Raw genomic sequence first — 18,709 nt, forward strand, 5'->3', positions numbered from 1 at the left:
TATTTACTCAGGCAGTTCAGGCTTAAGCAGTCAATGCAGAATTCTGAAAACAAGCTGCAGTCTTTACCTTCACCTTAGGAGACCTAGTGCTTACACAGGGATAAGCAGGAAGAGTGGAGGAAGGACTGGGAAGTGGGGACAGAGGAGGAGAGGAAGGGGGAGGAGGAGGGGAATGCAAAGTATCTCGCAAGCATGAAGGAACAGACGAATCTGAGAAGAGCTGCTGTGCAGATAACTGGACAATGGACGAATGGACACAGGATGGAAGTGGGGACAACTCTGAAGAAACGTGGGCATGATATGATGTGAGTGGAATCTGCTCTGATGACGGACTGCGTGACGATGGAGGGTCTGGGGGTGGAAGAAGCGGCGACCCAATGGCAAGGGGGTTAGGGTCCCCTGTCCCTAAGTGCAGAGAAAAAGGGTGAGGAGAAGACAGAGGAGGTGACAGAGGAGAGGATGGGGAAGCAACAGCTGCAAGGTGAGGGGATGTTGTAGGAGAGGAGGAGAGTGTGTGCATCAGAGAGGAGGATGCATGTGAGACAGATACGGGGCTGGATGAAAAGAAGGACGAAGATGATGTAGAATTATTTGCAGCGAAACAGGCTGAATGTAGGACTGAAAGAGAGGATGGAGAAGAAGATGGAGTTGTGTGGGGCAAATGATTTTGAGGACAAGTGGTGCATGTAGAGAAATATGGAACAGCCTCAGTGACTGCAGTGTGTTCCTGATGAAATGAATGTACGCGGGGAAAGAGCGACGGTGATAGAGATGATGTGATTTTGGAAGAAGACATGAGTAGCGAGGTGAGGAGAGGGGAAAAAGGAGATTCGGCCTTAGGACATAAATCAGAGTCGTTTGAGGGATGAGTAAATGATGGAGGGATTCCCGTCCCTAAAGAACAAGTGGCCGGCAGCACAATGAGGTCTGAAGTGTCCGTTTCCTAAGCAATAGGCAGAAACAAGAAGGGTCTTAGATGCAGAAAAAAAAACATTTTCTTTTTTACTGAAAATATGTTTCATGTCATGGGTTCTTCGTTTCATGTGTTTGGTGTTAGGATCCAAAAACAGACAGCAAACAATGTCAAATATTAAATGTAAAATTTGTTGAGAGGTTTGTTGGTCTGTTGCTCGATTTGTTCAAAACAGCAGTCCCCAGTTTCCTTGCTAGCCAACTCTTTTTAGTTTTGTGCAGCACAGTCTGATGCAAGAAGAGCACCAGGTTGCTGCCAAACAGCCAGATGATTAAATAATACGAACACTAGGATGAGGTTTGGCAGACATATTTTACACCATTTAAAATAGATTAGGTAGAAAAAAAAATGTGACTTAATGTGGCCATTAAAGGTATTTTATTGGACATGCAGCGTTATTAGTCACACCGCAGTTATGTCACACAGCATGGATACCTCTGCCTTCTCCTGAATGGCTGTGGATTCTTTTGTAGATTCTTCCTTTTGAAAATCCCCCTCTTCATGTATGCAAAGCTCGCAAACAAAAGGCTTCAAACGATCCTTGCTCTCCTTGTTTGATTGGCTGTGCTCTATGAAGGGTTGAAGTTTCTTCCCCTGCTGTCCGGGTAGCAATGAATCGTGATGACCAGCTTTCAGTGAATTGTTGTTCAGCTCAATGGGCAGAAGGGGCTCAAGCTCAAGATTCAAGAAGCTTTTTGGCTGGCTCTTAAAGCTGGAAAACTGATCTTCTGACACTTTGTCTTGGTTACTGCATGCATGAGGCGGTACCAACTTTCCACAAGGTTCCTCATGCACTTGAATGAGTTTATAAGGAGAATGTTCAGTGGGGAACACTGATGGCTGTTCTCGACCTGAGACAAACACTGTGCCCTCTGTTCTTTTTAGACTGTTGTCACTCGTACTCAGAGATGCAGACAAATTAGGAGCAGGAGGAGATGGACATAAAAGTGGTGACAATGCTGTGCATCTCTGTGAGGTGTTCAGAATAGTTTGCCCTTGACCTCTGGCTAGGGGTACATCCCAGCTGGGTAGGAAGCAAGGGGAAAGCGGGTGTGGGGTTGGGGCCAGAGGGGAGCTGAATATGGTGAGGCAAGGTGTGGATGAGAGACCAAAAGTGAGGGAAAGCCACTCGCTGGTGACAGCCTGGAGGTGGCGAGTCTGAATGGGATCAGAGTTGCAACTTTTCGAGGGGTGTGAACTGATGTGGCTGGAAGGAGAGGTCTCAATAGGCTTGAGAAGGAGAGAGAGAAGTAAAGAAATACCCCAACAGTCATCTGATGAAATGATGCAGGAAAACAAATGTTCAACACTGAGTTAACATCTCGTCAAAGTCTCACATGTTCAGTTCAAGTGACACGGCAACTGAATGACCTAATAACAGTGTGTGTGTTATCACCACAGCATTTCTTATTTAGCACTTATTTAATGCCTCCTCCGGCTCAGCTACCACCAGTAGACTTTGGTCGTCCGACACACTCTGTTCGATTCAACTAGTAGCATTTAAATATATAATGAGTTACATCAAATGCCTGAAAACATTTAAAAGAGATAGCATATATCCTGTGTTGCATTTTTAATGTAGAGTTTTGATATTAGAGATATTTCATACAACAGAAGACATTTAATAAGGAAAAATCACACTAAACTAACCTTCTGGGTCCTGTAGCTCTGGTTCTCAGTATAATGGCCTGGACTCCTGGAGGGGGATCTTTTGACAAAGTCAACATAGGATACAGGGAAAATACCCTGTCTGTTTGTGCCTGGAATTTTCCCCTCGTACCAGTTCTGATCAACCTGCCTGAGCAGAACCACCCTGTCCCCCTGTGAGACAGAGATTCAGATGTTAACTGTGATCTAGGACAAAATGCATAGGACAAAATCACAAACAGAAGCGTGCCTTTCTCAGAGAGAGCTCCACGTTGGTGTCAGCATTGAAGTTGTAGCGTGCCACGGCTTCACCCACCTCCCTGACCTGGGCTGGGGGAGGAGGCCTGGCAGGTTGCTGCTTTTCTACGGCTGGCATCTTCTGAGTGAGTCAGAAAATAAGGCTCGAAGAGAGCTCATAGAACACAGCTATGTACTGATTATAGCGTGAAAATCTACCTCAACATAAGAGATGGGGAAAATCCCCACACGTCCGCGATGCTCCCCCTCATACCAGTTACTGTCAATCTGACGGATGATGTTGACTGCATCGCCTTTTTTAAAAGACAATTCCCTACGGACAAACAAAAGTAGTACCATGGTTTGTGGGAATTATGGAGACTTGCTACATCATAATAAACAGAAGCCCTTGATATGTAACCCATGTCCTCAGTTTGTGTGTTTGGAGAGCACGCAGAATCGTTATAGTTAGCATCTGATCAAAAGTTAGCGATCAGCTGATTGACATTATTAACAACCATACCAATCAAATAAATACAATATACAATGTACTTCATGAGGAAACACAATGCACAGGTACATCATCAACAACAGCTCAGTACAAACTTTCTGATCAATGTCAACACATATGACAAGAAACAATAGATACCTGAATTGATGAATCCAATATTAAAAAAAAACATATATATGAAAGAAACAAATGAAATTGTCAGGATTGCCTGCAGCTGGGCTCCACACCGGAACCCAATCCTGACGCCCCATAAATGCCGGAAGTTTCCGCCCGTTCGGGGTCGCTGGCATTTTCGTGAACTCTCTGCACGAACTTGACCTGGTTTAGTTTTATGTGCTTTGAGTTCTGGCAATCGCCACACGCCTACGGGTTAGTTTCAGTTCGTTATTTAAGTTAAATCGTTTTCGGCCACCGCGCCGCTGTTTATTTGTATTTCTTTATTGTTTATATTAATAAAACCCCGTTCCCAGCATGTCAAACCTCTGCGCTTCCTTCCCCCGTAAGTCCGTAGTCGTGACAGAATGCCAGCGACCCCCCCAAAAGCGCAGAGGTAAAAAGCAGAGGAGAAGAAACGCCGCGAAGGACGCAGCCCGGCGCGGTGAACGCGGACGCCAGGGGAGAGACGCGCCGCCCGTTCTGGTGGAGCGTTTTCTCCCCGAGAAGCCGTGGTACGCGGCGCCGAGTGATGACGTCACCACCGGGAAACTCCGCGAAACCCGGAAGCGACAACGTCGGCGGGTGAGTGGGCGGAGCGAGGACGTTGGCATCGGCAGCAGCGAGGAAGTGACGTGGGCAGCGAGCGCAGAAGATGCGACCCCCACGATCTTCGCCATGTCGAGCCAAGAACTCTGCGCTCTGCTGGCAAGGCTCCCCGTGGACTGGGACGACACGGACGACGACGAGAGCACGGGAGACGAGAGTTGGGCTCCGCCCATCGCACCAGTCTGCGATCGTCGCAAGGTCCGTGGGGACCCACGTCACTTCCAGGGGGGTGAGAAGCGACAACAACGGCGGCGTTCCTCCAGCGAGGGGATGGGCAGCCTCCAGCCCGAATGGCCAGAGTACTGTCCCTGGGAGTTGATCGCACCCTGGGTCCAGGATGTCCGCAGGGTGGACGACCCTCGGAGTCACAGGTGGGAGGACACGGATGACGAAAGCGACAATGACGTGGATTTTCGTTGGGCAGTCGGGGCCGGAATGGCTCCACCCAGCGCGCGCGTCCGAGATTGTCGCGACATCCGTGAAGATCCACGTGACTTCCGAGGGTATGAGGTCGACACGGACAAACACGAGGATGACGCCGATTGGGCAGTCGGTGCCGGGATGGCTCCGCCCATCGTGCCCGTCCGTTGCGAGGTCCGTGGAAACCCACGTCAGTCCCAGAGGTGCGACAACAGTGAGGAGGAGGACAGCGATGCGGGCGTAAGCTGGTGGAACAGGGCGACAGGAGGTCGCCAACCAGCAACTGCACTGTCGGAACTGCCTCACAGGGAAGATGCCCTCCCAGTTCCAGTCGCCGACCCGCCTTCCCTCTGCTCGGACGTTCCCCAGCTGAACGGCAGCGCATCACCAGCGCCCCCGCATGCTGGAGAAGACGTCCACCACCCCCCACGGCACACGCCCACCACCATCTCCAGCGACGCTGCCTGGCAGCAGGGAGAGACCGACAGGAGTTTTCGGGACTTCCAGCAGAGACTGAGGGCGGAGTTTGATCGGCCAGAGCCTGAGCCAGGGATCGAACTCTGCCCCTCCACCACATCCAGCGCCAGTCAGGATCCGGGGCAAGAAGACCAAGCACTGGCGGGCGACGAGAAGGTCGCACCTCCCGAGATCCTGGCTGTGCCCCCTGAGGAGGTCCCGGAGTGCTCAGAGAGGGAACTAGACGACCCTCTCTTCTGTCTGTCTCTGTCTGTGTGTGTGTGCGTGGCATATGTGTCCGTATGTCGCCCCCACTTCCCCTCTTTGTGTCCACCAGATGGTGACCCAGCAGCAGAGCCGAACCCCAGGGAGGGAGTTCCCAACCTGACTGCACCGGTCCAAGGCGAGGTGGACGAGCCCCAAGGTACCCCTAAGTCCAGCCGGGGGGGGGTGCTCCCCCAAAGAATTTTTTGGGGGGGTGCAGTTCGGGTTGGGGACTCCTCCTGAGGGGAGGGGAGGTGGGGAAGCGATGGAGCTGGGTCCTCCGGTAGCCAGTGAGGAGGGCGGGCCAGGCATGGGCCTGCGTCTGCCTCCAGAGGGGTGGAGCGCCATAGAGCCCCCGGGTAGGCATGAGGACCCAGCTGGGACAGACAGGAAGAGGGCCTGCTTGTCCCAACGGACGCAGAAGGGGCTAGCCGGATGGTCTGGCAATGCCCCCCCCTTGGCACCAGGGCCGTGCAGCGAGAGGGGCTGCATAGTCCCAGAAGGCACCAGCCTGGGGTGCCTGGAACAGTCGCCGGAGGCTCTGGGACAATCTCCCTGCGCGGTGCAGGGGGTGACACAAGACGTGTCAGAGGGGACATGTGGAGACAGGGCCCACATGTACCCAGATGGATCGGCCCTGATTATTGTGTGCAGGTACGGGAGTCCGGGGCCGCCAGGCGGGACCACGCCGGGGAGCCAGGCCGAGGGTCCGGGGCCGCCATGCGGGACCACGCCGGGGAGCCAGGCCGAGGGTCCGGGGCCGCCATGCGGGACCACGCCGGGGAGCCAGGCCGAGGGTCCGGGGCAGCCAAGCGGGACAACGCCGGGGGAGCCAGGCCGGAGGGTCCGGGCCGCCAAGCGGGACCACGCCGGGGAGCCAGGCCGAGGGTCCGGGGCCGCCAAGCGGGAACCACGCCGGGGAGCCAGGCCGAGGGTCCGGGGCCGCCAAGCGGGACCACGCCGGGGAGCCAGGCCGAGGGTCCGGGGCCGCCAAGCGGGACCACGCCGGGGAGCCAGGCCGAGGGTCCGGGGCCGCCAAGCGGGACCACGCCGGGGAGCCAGGCCGAGGGACACGGGGCCGCCACGCCTGACCACGCCGGGGAGCCAGCCCGAGGGGACCGGGGCGCCAGGCCTGACCACGCCGGGGAGCCAGCCCGAGGGACCGGGGCCGCCAGGCCTGACCACGCCGGGGAGCCAGCCCGAGGGACCGGGGCCGCCAGGCCTGACCACGCCGGGGAGCCAGCCCGAGGGACCGGGGCCGCCAGGCCTGACCACGCCGGGGAGCCAGCCCGAGGGACCGGGGCCGCCAGGCCTGACCACGCCGGGGAGCCAGCCCGAGGGACCGGGGCCGCCACGCCTGACCATGCCGGGGAGCCAGCCCGAGGGACCGGGTCCTCCAAGGGGAGGATACAGCAGGGCAGGAGCCCTGTGGTTGCCGCCATCCGCCCCGCCGCCTCCACTGATGGTACTGTTGGGGCTCCGAGGACGTAGCCCTTGGAGGGGGGGCTCTGTCAGGATTGCCTGCGGCTGGGCTCCACACCGGAACCCAATCCTGACGCCCCATAAATGCCGGAAGTTTCCGCCCGTTCGGGGTCGCTGGCATTTTCGTGAACTCTCTGCACGAACTTGACCTTGTTTAGTTTTATGTGCTTTGAGTTCTGGCAATCGCCACACGCCTACGGGTTAGTTTCAGTTCGTTATTTAAGTTAAATCGTTTTCGGCCACCGCGCCGCTGTTTATTTGTATTTCTTTATTGTTTATATTAATAAAACCCCGTTCCCAGCATGTCAAACCTCTGCGCTTCCTTCCCCCGTAAGTCCGTAGTCGTGACAGAAATATTGAACATGAGCAGTACATTCAGCGGACATGCATGAGATGCAAGCTTGAACGTTGCTGCACCGAGATGTCATAAACATGCAAGTGCCCTGGTGCCATTTGCACCAACAGGTTGTACTCACTTGGCCGTTTGTGCCTTAAAATCGTATATAGCTCTGGCAGGCTGTTTCTGATGGAGGAGAGAAGACAGAATGAGATATGTCATCTGCTTAGATGAGACCTATGGACAATGAGAGAGAGCCACCATTCAGGCACAAATAAAGTAGTAGAAGTTCTGTCCAAGTAATAATGAAGCATAATAATCAAATGAGCCTCTACTGCGAGGGCTGATTACATGGTGCAGTGACAGTTTTGTGGCCAGACAAAGTCAGATTTTGAATGATCTTGAAAGCTAAGGAGGGAGAAGGGAAGCTTTTCCCATCACACTATTTATTTAAAGGCATACTTTTAAATAACATAGTCTGACACAATGCTAATAATAAATACTTTTTAACATAATTTAAGCTCACCTCTCTGTCTGGTGTGGGTCTCCGGCTTTGAGGAGTGTGGCGGCCCGCATCATGTGTCTGATCTGGTATAGAATATAAAGGGTAAGGTCAAAAGTCTTTAGAAGCAAAGATGTCACCACGTAACTATACATGCAGGCAACAGATACAATGTAGGGTGTGTACAACGGTGACGTCATTCAGCAGACCAACAGAAGGAAAATTAAACCAAAGCACAATAATATTTATTTCTCCATGACAGACGCCAGGACAATGGGGTTCAAGGTTCATGGCGGTACAATTCATGCACAGAAAGACAATACTGCAGGCAAACACAGTTATAAAAAATGCAAATGTGAATAAATAAATAATTACAAATCATAATTGTTTACACATTGTACATATACGTATAATAAATGGTAAATAAACTTAAAAAAAGGGAAAGGCATAAATGAAAGACATGCACATCTCTGGGAACACAACCCCGACGGACATGGTGCAGGCATGATAACAAGGAGTTGGGGTGGTGCCAGAGGACTGCAGAGCTCTTGAGCCATGATTGGCTGTGGGGCAAAAGTGAGCTGTGAGCCTCAGCTTCACCACCTGAGTAGTCGTGGTGGTTGCTGTTGGAGGCGTCTGCATGATGCTGCATCTTCTGGTGAGAGGCACTGGGTACAGCTCCACTGGGTGAAGCGTAGCCACTAGGGCAGCCTTGGCCCTGGTGGAGGTAAGGCTGGTGGTACTGGTGGCAGATAGGGGACGGTTCCCCGTTGTGGTGCCCACCTCGATGGCCCCTGAGAGAAGAGCTCCTCTCTGGCACGTCCGGCATCAGCTCCTTCAACAACCGACGGAGGATCCGGTCATCTGGCAGGCGCGCGCTTTCCCCTTTCCGCTTCTCTGCTCGGATGTGGTCGTAGATGTCCTGCAATGCGAAGTCCAGCGCCTCATAGACAGACGATTTGGCTTTTGGACGAGAGTGGCCACGCCTCTGGCTTGTACTGGGTGGGGAGCCCTTTTTCCGGCGGAAAGGCACAGGGCTGATTAAGAAGGCCAGCTTGGAGAGGCCTGGGTCAGTCTCATGGGTGTAAGACCGCTGGGTGGAGGACATGGGGGTGGTGGATGGTGGTCGTGAGTCCTTGCGAGCACTCTCCCTTTCGTGCTTCAGCATGGTGGTAAAACGGGTGTAGGAAGCAGGACAGCGGCCTTTACAGGAGCTGATGAGGGTGACGGTGCTGGAAGCCTTGACTCTGTCCCAGGCTCTGTTGGCTGTGGGGCTTCTGATGGTGGTGGTGATGATGGTGGTGACTGTGATGGAGGAGCTGGTGAGGTCCCGAGCCGTAGATGCTCTCTGAGGAGGTGAAGGAGCAGTGGTCGAAGTCACTCTCACTACAGTAGGACATGCGCTCCATCTGGATGAAGTCACTCAAGTCTGAGGCGGCCGCGTCGACCTCACTGTCCGAATAGTCAGGCTGCTCCTGATGTGTGGCGCTGGCTGGGCGTTGGTGTTGTGGGCGTAGATGTGGAGGTTGGAGTGATGCTGGGGCAGATGATGATGGCATCAGGCTATCAGAGCTTGGGCGTGGCTGACCCTCTGGTGGGCTTCGAGGCCTCCTCTCCGGTGGAAGGGAGGCGGAGGATGGTGCTGGGTCATGGATGTGGTTGTGCTGATCATCCTCCTCCAGGAGCGACTCGATGGAGAAGCGGCGCTTTGGGCAGCCACTGCTGCTGGCACGAGACGAGGAGCCAGGTGTAGTCGCACCTGATGGTGTGGCCTCGTCACCTAGGTTCGGCATGGACTTGGACTTCTGTATCAGCTGCTCATACTCTGAGATGCGCGTGGGTACCATGTCCCGCGGCACTTCCATACCCCAGGGTGCCCACCCCGTCAGTCTTTTCCGGTGTTGCTGCCTCTCCAGCTCCAAGATCCGGGCCTGGACTGAACGGATGACCTCTGATGACAGCAGGTCGGCCCGGTTGATGCGATGCATTTTCTTATACAGCTGGAGGAAACCTGGTGCATCATGGGCCCTTCTCCGATGATGGTGATGCGGTTCAGATGATGTGGACGACTGGGGTGATTCACCATCACAGACCAGAGACCCGGCACTCTCTGACCGGGTGGTGCGGCCAGCGGGTGCTTTGGTGTGACCAGCTTGGTGCCCATCAGAGAGGAGGTCATCACAGCTGCGGGACTTGAGCTTGGGTGGCGTTGGATCCTCAGCACTGCTCCATCTCTCGGTGTCCTGCCGACACGTCTGCCAGCCGTTCTTGAAGCAGATGGAGCGCTTTGAGCTTCTTGAAGGGGGAGGGGGAGAAGAGGGGCAGGGTGGGACTGAGACGCAACGGGGTGGAGAGCGGGCAATGCCCGCTACGCCCGAGCTCAAACATGGTGAGTACATCTCACTAACCTCACCGACTTTACACATCCAGAACACAGCAGCATGGAGGGAAAGAAGGAGAGCATGTGAGAGAAGATATAATAGACATTTAGTGTGTAGATAGAGAGAGTGAGAGAAAAGTAAAATTAGAAAGTATCTAATCATTCTGCTTCTCTAGAATGGTAGCTTGAATGGTTTTGAATGAAGTAAAAAAATAACATGGACTTTGTCACGTAAAGGGTTTTTAACTTTTACAGACACCATGAACGTTCCTTTAGTACCTTTAGTTCGGGATGGTGATGAGGGCGAGGAGTGGGCCGCGGGTTTCTTCAGTGTGCTACCTCTGTGGGGTTGGTGGGCTTGCGGCTGTACGGCATTCTGCTCACTGTGAGCGTTTTGCTGACTCACAGTCGGCTCCGACTTCCGCCTCTTTCTGTAGTCGCTGGCAGCACTGTCCACAAAACATTCCCAATAGAAATTGACTCAAAATATAAATGGAGAACATATGCCTGTCCTGAGCCCGGTAACCTGTGACACGGACTCTTCTTTATCCTTCAGTGCGCATGTAAAGCACTATACACTGCAGCTAAAAGAGCCCCAGTGGGACTGGGCTGCACGTGCAGCTCTTACTGGGGGGGCACAGGGGCTGCTGTTGGCTCACAATAGAGGCTCCACGATCAATGGGTAATTTATGCAGCTCTAGGGAGAGTGTGACGACTGTCAAACACATGCACACATACACACACACAATGTGTGAACAACAAAACGTGACAATGGGCTGCTAAATGATCATCCGACTTGGCCAGTGAAGGCATATCAGGATGCTGATGCTTTGTCCTTTGTGGTAAAGTCCCTGTCTCTGTAAGGGTGCTAAAGAGCAAAAAACAAAGCAATTGACTCACCTTGACGGTCGGTCGGGTGCTCTCTCTTCGTGGCTGAGGTACAGAGAAGTCTGGAATAGAGCAGCCAACAAAAGAGAAGCCTGAGTCTCTATGAACAAAGCTCGACCATCACGCACCGGCCCTCTGCTGCCAGGCAGTCCTTGTCCTCATAGCCCGCCCAAACCGTGGAGGTCGCTGGGAAACGGCACGGTGATTAATTCTAACCCTGCCTCTTGACCTCCCTAGGTTCTCTCCAAAACGACAAAGAGAAAGCACTACAGAAGTGTCAGCCTCGATCTTACAATGGGGTGCTGCTGCCTTGCTAAAACCAGGAATGGAGTCTGGAGTGGAGCTACGAGGCATCATAGAGCAGTGCGCATCAATCATTACTGATCCAGGACCAGAGCGAACAAACCCTGGACATCTTTATCCCACACATGAGGCTCATGGTGATAGTCAGGATTGTCTTAAATAAAATACAATTAAATCAGCATGGATGCATAATGAATAATTGCAAAATTTCTTTGAAAGGACACAAAGACCTGGCAGAAGAAGATACTAACATGCACTTTTTTTGCATAATTTTTTTTCCCTGTGAGCACATTTTATAACAGAAAGGATCAGGAGGTCTTAATAACACCTTAATGATACAATAATACAAAACAGACAACTACAACTGGCAAAACCAGTTCGCTTTTTGGAATTGAACTATGTTGCCCTATGATGGTCAATCAGAAGACTTTAAGCCGAAGGGCGATCTGGCACAGCATGGAATGGTGCGGGCAGGGAATTACCTCGGTGAAGGCACGAGAGGAGCTGTCTGGATTATAATCCAGCCGCTTTTTAGGAGGCTTGAGCCCCAAAGCAGCAGTGAGAAGAGGAGGAGTGGAGATGAGGTGGAGGAGAAGCAGAGTGGCATCATGGGGGAAAAAAAAACAGAACATGTGGAGACAGTGACAAAAGTTAGCGAAACAGGAGGATGTACACAGGACTCCGGCGCTTACTCCGGCTGTAATTACATTCAGGCGCACACTCACTTATTCTCTCACTCACTGTCCAAATTGAAACCACATCCCTAACAGAGGTAAAACTGTCTGGTGGCTCTGTAATTTGTGACTTTGTCAAAATTTCTAAAATATTGGTTTCAGGCTTCAACTGGGACAGGTTACACATTTCACTTACACTAAATACAACTTTCTCTATTTCCAAGATATGTTAATGGTGTTACTACAACACAAACACATACAGGTTGTGAGAGGGAGAAAAAAAAGTCGTTTTTCCCTAAACATTGTAAATTTGTATTATTTGTCATTTGTGGATTTGTAGGAAACAGGTGTACATAAGAGTACACACATACAGCCTCATAAAGAAAAAGTTGGGTGGGAGTAGCCTAGTGGGTAACACACTCACTTATGAACCAGAAGTCCAAAAGAATCATAAGTCACAGGTTCAAACTGCACTTACGACAACTGTGTCCCTTAGAAATGACACTTAACCCTGAGTGTCTCCAGGGGGACTGTTGTTGTAACTACTAATTGTAAGTCACTCTGGATAAGGGTGTCTGATAAATGCTGTAAATGTAACTATATCCAATAATCCTTTGTGTCCTCATTATTTGCTAGATGAATGCTGAAACATTTAAAGCACATGAGATTGGTGCCATTCAGGCAGCCATGTTTAGCAGTCTGTCGGTCTCGCTGAACATGTTTCTCTTCATCGGCAAAAAAAAAAAGGTGTGCTTGTGTGTTTTGGCTACGTGACCGGGTGCATAGTGGAGAGTGAACTGTTCCTCTGTCTCACAATGCGAGTATGGACTGCAGTAGAGTTACATTTGTTAGAGCAAACACACACACAAAGACAAAGCAACCAAAACCTCACTAGTGAAACTGAGCACATACAACAGTTTCAGACACTGAACACTGGCTTCTGATACAAAGGGGATGTGTAAAGGTCTAAAAAAAATAGTCTTCTTTATTAGTATGTGAGATATGTGATTTGTCAAGCCAAGGTATGACTAACCTTACAAGCTGGGTGTGGGGAGGAGTCGGCAATAATTGTGTCCCTAATTATTACACAGTGGATATGAAAAAAATACACACCCCTATTTCAATGCCAGGGTTTTGTGATGTAAAACATGAAACCACGTTATTTTTCCCACCTTGAATGTGATGTGTAACCTGTATAATCCAACTGAAAAATACAACAAATCTGTTATGGGGCAAATATACAAAAGAAAAATAACTAAATATATTGAAAAGTTACAATAAACTGGACGCAGAGGTGTTCACGCCCATAAACTAAATATCATCATAGCACATCATGACTTATACGTCACATTAAAGGTGGGAAAACTTGTTTAACATCATTTTTGTACATAAGATAAACCTTGTATTTTAACAGGGGTGTGAATATTGCAGTATCCACTGCAAGCTTCTCAAATAGTCTCTCAGAAAAGTGCATATGATTGAATGAGTTTAAATCGTGCAACTTTCTTTGGCAGAAACATGTAAAAGTGGTTATGTACTTCTAAATCCTACACATCCGGCTCAATGCTCAGTCATGTCCATGATGCTTTAGCAGTGTCTGCAAGTGGCTGGTAGGGAGCACACAAGCACACATAAGCAGGAGACAACACAGTAGCTGCCGCCCACAGCATGCCAAGCACTGGGCTTCCATGGAGGCAAAGGGGCATCAGCCTGCCTTTCTCCAGCCAGTCTGGTGAAGAAAGCTGGTGGATGAGGGTGGGGAGACAGAGCAAACATGACACGAGTGGACAAGGCAGGACCCTCACTTACCGGCCGGCCGAACTCCAGCTCAGAAAAGAACTTATACCAAGGTTCGTTCTCTATATCTATGTCATCAGGGCTTAAACCACATGTCTGGAGCAGGAAAGCAACAAAGGGGGACAAGAAGGAGGTGCAAGGAAGTAGAGAGAGAGAGAGAGAGAGAGAGAGGGGAGGGTGGAGATGGATTTTAATGGCTGAGAGCTCGGCAGAGTTGCAGCAGCTAAGGAGCGAGGTGATGGAAGAGAAAACAAGGTCAGGATGGAAAGCGCCTCAACAGGTAAAATGAAAAAGCAGCGGTTCAATCACTGTAACGCGCAGGTACAAAAACTCACAAACACAGACATAAAATGGTGGTTCTTCTCATTCGTTTGTGTTTCTGCATTGCTGCTTTGTTTGTGGCTCCACATTAACAATAAAAATTCTAATGTAACAGCTCAGCTATTTTAAAAATAAAGATTGAAAGTCTTTAAGCTAAGAGGTGACTGAAAAAAGTCATCGGGTGCTCATAGGCACTATGAAAAATGCAATGCTGAGCTTAATCCAGTAGAGGGCAGCATGTTCCCAACTTCTTCCCCCGCCCTGCAGCCCTGACTGCGTTCAGCTCTCCCACACCTCCCACTCATGCCCACCTGGGACACTTTTCCCTGCCATAACCGCTGGCGTTTCACTCCAAAGTGGGGCTATGATTCAGCACGCTGCAGTGCGGGCTGTGGTTGACATTTAGGTCCACAGTTACCTGTGGGAAACGTAGTTTATTAGCTGCGAACCACTTCATGGGTCCATCAGGCCTTCTAGGCACTTGACTATACGTCACCATTTTAGCCGCATTAGTTCTAAAAAAAATCCTATTACCCATTAACAAGCAGTCTTGCTCTCTCTCAAACACACACACAAAACAACCATTGTTTTAAAGATGGCTTTTCCATCAAAAGTACTCTCTGGACAGGCTGATAAATGTGAGAGAGCAATGAAGGAAAATAATGACAGAGAAAGCAGTGAAATGACACCATACGATACAGCCACGGCTCAACTGAATTCCACATGCCCGTCTTTCACTGATGCTATTCAGCATGCTAGCACATTCAGTGGATGAAGCCCAATAAAGAAGCATGGTGAGTAGAAAAAAAGATTTGATCACATCACTAAACCACTGTCGCTTCTACATCAAAGCATGAGTAAAGGTCAGGTTAAACATTCTAACAATTTCATTACCTCATTCGAGATGCATTTATATGCACATATTGTACAGGTTCCATTCAGCTTCACACTGTCACAAGTCACTTTTTCTGGGATTCTGTTTTATTCCATGAAGAACAACAGCAACAGAAATGTTCCTTCACGCAATGATCAAATTACATAGCAGAACCTACAGCTTCCTACGTCTTTCTCCTCATTAAGGAATTTCTCCAAATAACAATGGTTCATATAAAGATGTGCTGCTGGAACATAATATGTGTTATGAAGTCAGTCTGTGGATTTACAAATATTCTGTTTTTGGGAAAAGAGACAGTCAAGATCGTTAACTGAAAAATGAAAAATCAAGATGAATCTGTTGTTGTGTTTCTAAGTAGATTTTCTTCACATATAAAGGATCTCCCACTCAACACAGAATAAAAATATATAATCTGAATGTTAAGTGCAGGAATGGGCAATGAAGAGGGTAATTATTTCCTTTTTTTACGTAAATGAATTGGTTGCCCACTAGTGTAATGTGATTTAAAAGTGTGATTTTCATTTAGTGAGAGCACTCACCGGTCTCTCCTGCTCCAGGATGGAGGACTTTCCTGGTTCATACTCAAAAATACTCCTGGGCTCAGCACGGTACTTTCGAGTATCTACTTTCCTGTCTGGAGGGCCCCATTCATTCCTGCAGTTTTTAAAAAGAATAGTTATTCCCGAGAAGAATGGACGTTTAAAGCCCTGCAATGCACCAGAACCAGCTCAATGCAATTTTCACTGCACAAGCAGTACTAGTTCAGAGATGCTGTACCATATCAGAAGGTCATTTTAGAGCCACTGGCGTTCTCGTTTAGAGCTCAGCTTTACAGTAAAATGTCCGATATTTTACCACATTTATATAGTAGCTATACAAAAGCAGTTTAAATGGCTAAAACGTGCACTAGTACAGGATTCTCTTAACTGTAGAATTAAGAACTGAAAGAATTAAGCACATTTATCCCTCAATCCATACATCCAACCAAAGACCAAACCTGTGTGTGGGATGTCATATCTTACATGTCATATGATAGATCACGTCCCCGGTCGCTGTCACGTGACCTGAGCTGCAGCAAGGAGGGCATAGGAGGTGGGGGCGGAGGCACAGGGGACGGGTCTCTGAGGAACGGAGCACTTTCGTCTGTGGTTTTGGCGAGTGGGCGGTATGTGTGTGTACGAGGTGGAGGGTGGGCATGGACAGGATTATAGTTGTCTGAAAGATGTAAAAAAGGAAAAAAGTAGAACTGTAAATGAGGCAACAAGGAATATTGAAATACACTGTTCATGGGTCTGTGACTGTAATAATCCATACATACCATTGCTGACGACAGTGTATGTAGCATTGTACATGTCGGCATAATCATCATCTGGCAGTAAAAAACGGGAAGGATGAAAATAAAAACAGCCTCATTAGATTAAAAAAAACATCCTTATCCCAATGCTACAAAAAAAACATGAGTGTGTATGCTGTGCCATTTCCATAAAATTGCCCTAGTAATGAAAACATTTTTACGCAGCAAAAGTGTTAATAGGGTGAACAAATTCTCTGTGCAGTCCTACATAGACAGATTTCTGGCCAGCACTACTAAAGATAAGGATGCAGGTGAATATACACAAGCAGGCAGGGCAGTTTCTAACAGCAACAGATTAGACTCAGCTATGTGGCTCAGCAAATCTAACAGTGCTGGACAGGTCTATGAGCCTTGCTGTGACATGCTATCTTGTCACCCTCTGTGCCAGCTAAGCAGGATAAAGATGCATGGTGTCAGCCCATAAAAAGATCAGCGACCCTTTATATGCCCATTCCATGAATTTATTCAATGTAGTGACAACATAAAAAACAGGCAATTACAGAATAATGAAAGTGATTTGGGTGATTTAGGTGCTGATTCTGGGTTGCAATATATTAATGTTTATTCACAGGAGCTTTTATTTCCAAGATCAAATTTAGTCTATTAGAAGAAAAGTAAGTAAGTAAAACATGTAAATTAAGAAGGTAAAACACAACAATCTATATTTCCCTTATGGGTTTTAAATTGTATTACAAAAAATGTCTCACTACTCCCAGAGCAAAAATACGAGCTCAATATTCAGTATTACAACATAAACAATGTAATTAAAAAGAATTACATTTCTCACCTGCTTTGTGAACTGTGTGGATCTGCTTGAACATGGTCTTGTACCAGTCCTTCGGCCGGTCCACTGTCTATATAAACCAAAGAGTTTCAATCATTTCCCTCTGCCTACAGAGTCACACACTAGCCAATCTGCTCTTGTCCTGGTGGCCTGTCTGACAGTAAATTTAAATGGTTGCTGAAAGGATGCTGTCCGCAGAGACACTCTGGAAATAACCTGTGGCCATTATCTGACAGTGAACAAACATGCCAATTACAGAGCTGAAGAGAGAGCAATGAGGGGGAGTATGGGGATGTGGAAAAGGACAGAAAGGTCAAAAAGCAGAGGCAGACTGAGGAAGACAGACATAATAAAACGAGAGAACGTGGGATATATGTGGGTGTCAAGAGCACTGCTGATGAATACCTGCGTCACAAATAGAAAATTAAATGTTTCCTGCAGCAACGAGAGTGGAGAAAATCATCCTAAAGGCCTCAAAGCAATAAAGTGATTACAACAGACAAACTCTCTCTTTCTATGAGACATAAAGCTGTCTTAGTCCTGAATGACAGTCCAGGGCCCACTAAACCCAGCTGGCTGAAGGATAATCAGAGATGGGCCAATGTAGGCTCCATAGTAACCATTCCAGTTACCAGAAAATGTTCTTAGAGGCTTTGCAGAGCTTTGAGGTATTTCCCCCCTCCCTCATGTAAAATGCACTGAAAATACCATAAAAATAACTCCACCATTTAAAATGTTAACTAGTCAAATAGTCAAATAGGACAGAAACCTTGGATCATAGTTACTGTTAAAAAAAAAGAAAAAATAGTTATTAATATGCTAAGGGAGACCTATCCTTTCATGCAACTACATTTCTATCAGCTACCAGTTCAGACCAGTTCAGGTTGGAAAGCCTGATGACAGTGCTTTTAAGCAAATCAATTTTTTGTTTCAGACCAAACCTTAATTGCTACAAAAGCACCACTTACCAGCCCCTCTCTGTACAATTTGGCAAATTAAACAACAATAAAACACCCACCAGAAATAAGTGTGATTCATAAACAAATTCCCACCTCCTGAAACTAGAGCACTTGACACTTTCAACAGGGACGAACGGTACCAATCCTGTCTGCCAACAATATACTAAGTCAAACAGTACTCACTGTTCGGATGGCAATGGGGATGCCCGACTCGTCCACAGGGCCGATGCCCTCGTAATGTGGCGCTTTGATTACGGACACTTTCTTCTCCTCCTCTGAGAAACGAGCAATGGGCACGGTGCTGTTCACCGTAGTTTGACCCTGCACCACCGTCCCCCGTGATACTGACTCTGATAAATCTAAGAGAGAAAAAGAGAAGAGAGCGAGGGAGAGAGCGAGTGAGAGGCGGGACAGGGGTAGAGTGTGTAAATACAAAAGAAGGGGGGTAAGTGGGGTAAAACAAAGGACAAGCATACCTAGGAACCAAGAAGAAGGTCCCCTCTTAAAAAAAAAAAAGAGCTTAAGAAGATAACTCCCTTGCTACTGAAAACTTTGTAGGTGTTACAAATGACCTTCAAGCTGTTGATGGGAAGAAAGGTACCTGAATGGCCATTTAAACTTTCGCGCTACCTCCGAAGGATCCAGCTCATCACTCAGTAAATAATGTACTGTGATTGAAAAGACTGGATGATTCTGATCATGACTGATCAAAACTGACTGACTCTACTTGGTGTCAATGTTTGGGGAAGACTTGCCCAAAGGT

General features: G+C 48.8%; 1 pseudogene; it reads right to left on the reverse strand.

Annotated features, from left to right (window-relative positions):
• LOC114787582 (sorbin and SH3 domain-containing protein 2-like) overlaps window positions 1-18,709 on the reverse strand; it is a 44,006-nt pseudogene that overhangs the window by 4,705 nt on the left and 20,592 nt on the right.

This window comes from Denticeps clupeoides, chromosome 4, assembly GCF_900700375.1.
Source record: "Denticeps clupeoides chromosome 4, fDenClu1.1, whole genome shotgun sequence".
NCBI classification, from domain to species: domain Eukaryota; kingdom Metazoa; phylum Chordata; class Actinopteri; order Clupeiformes; family Denticipitidae; genus Denticeps; species Denticeps clupeoides.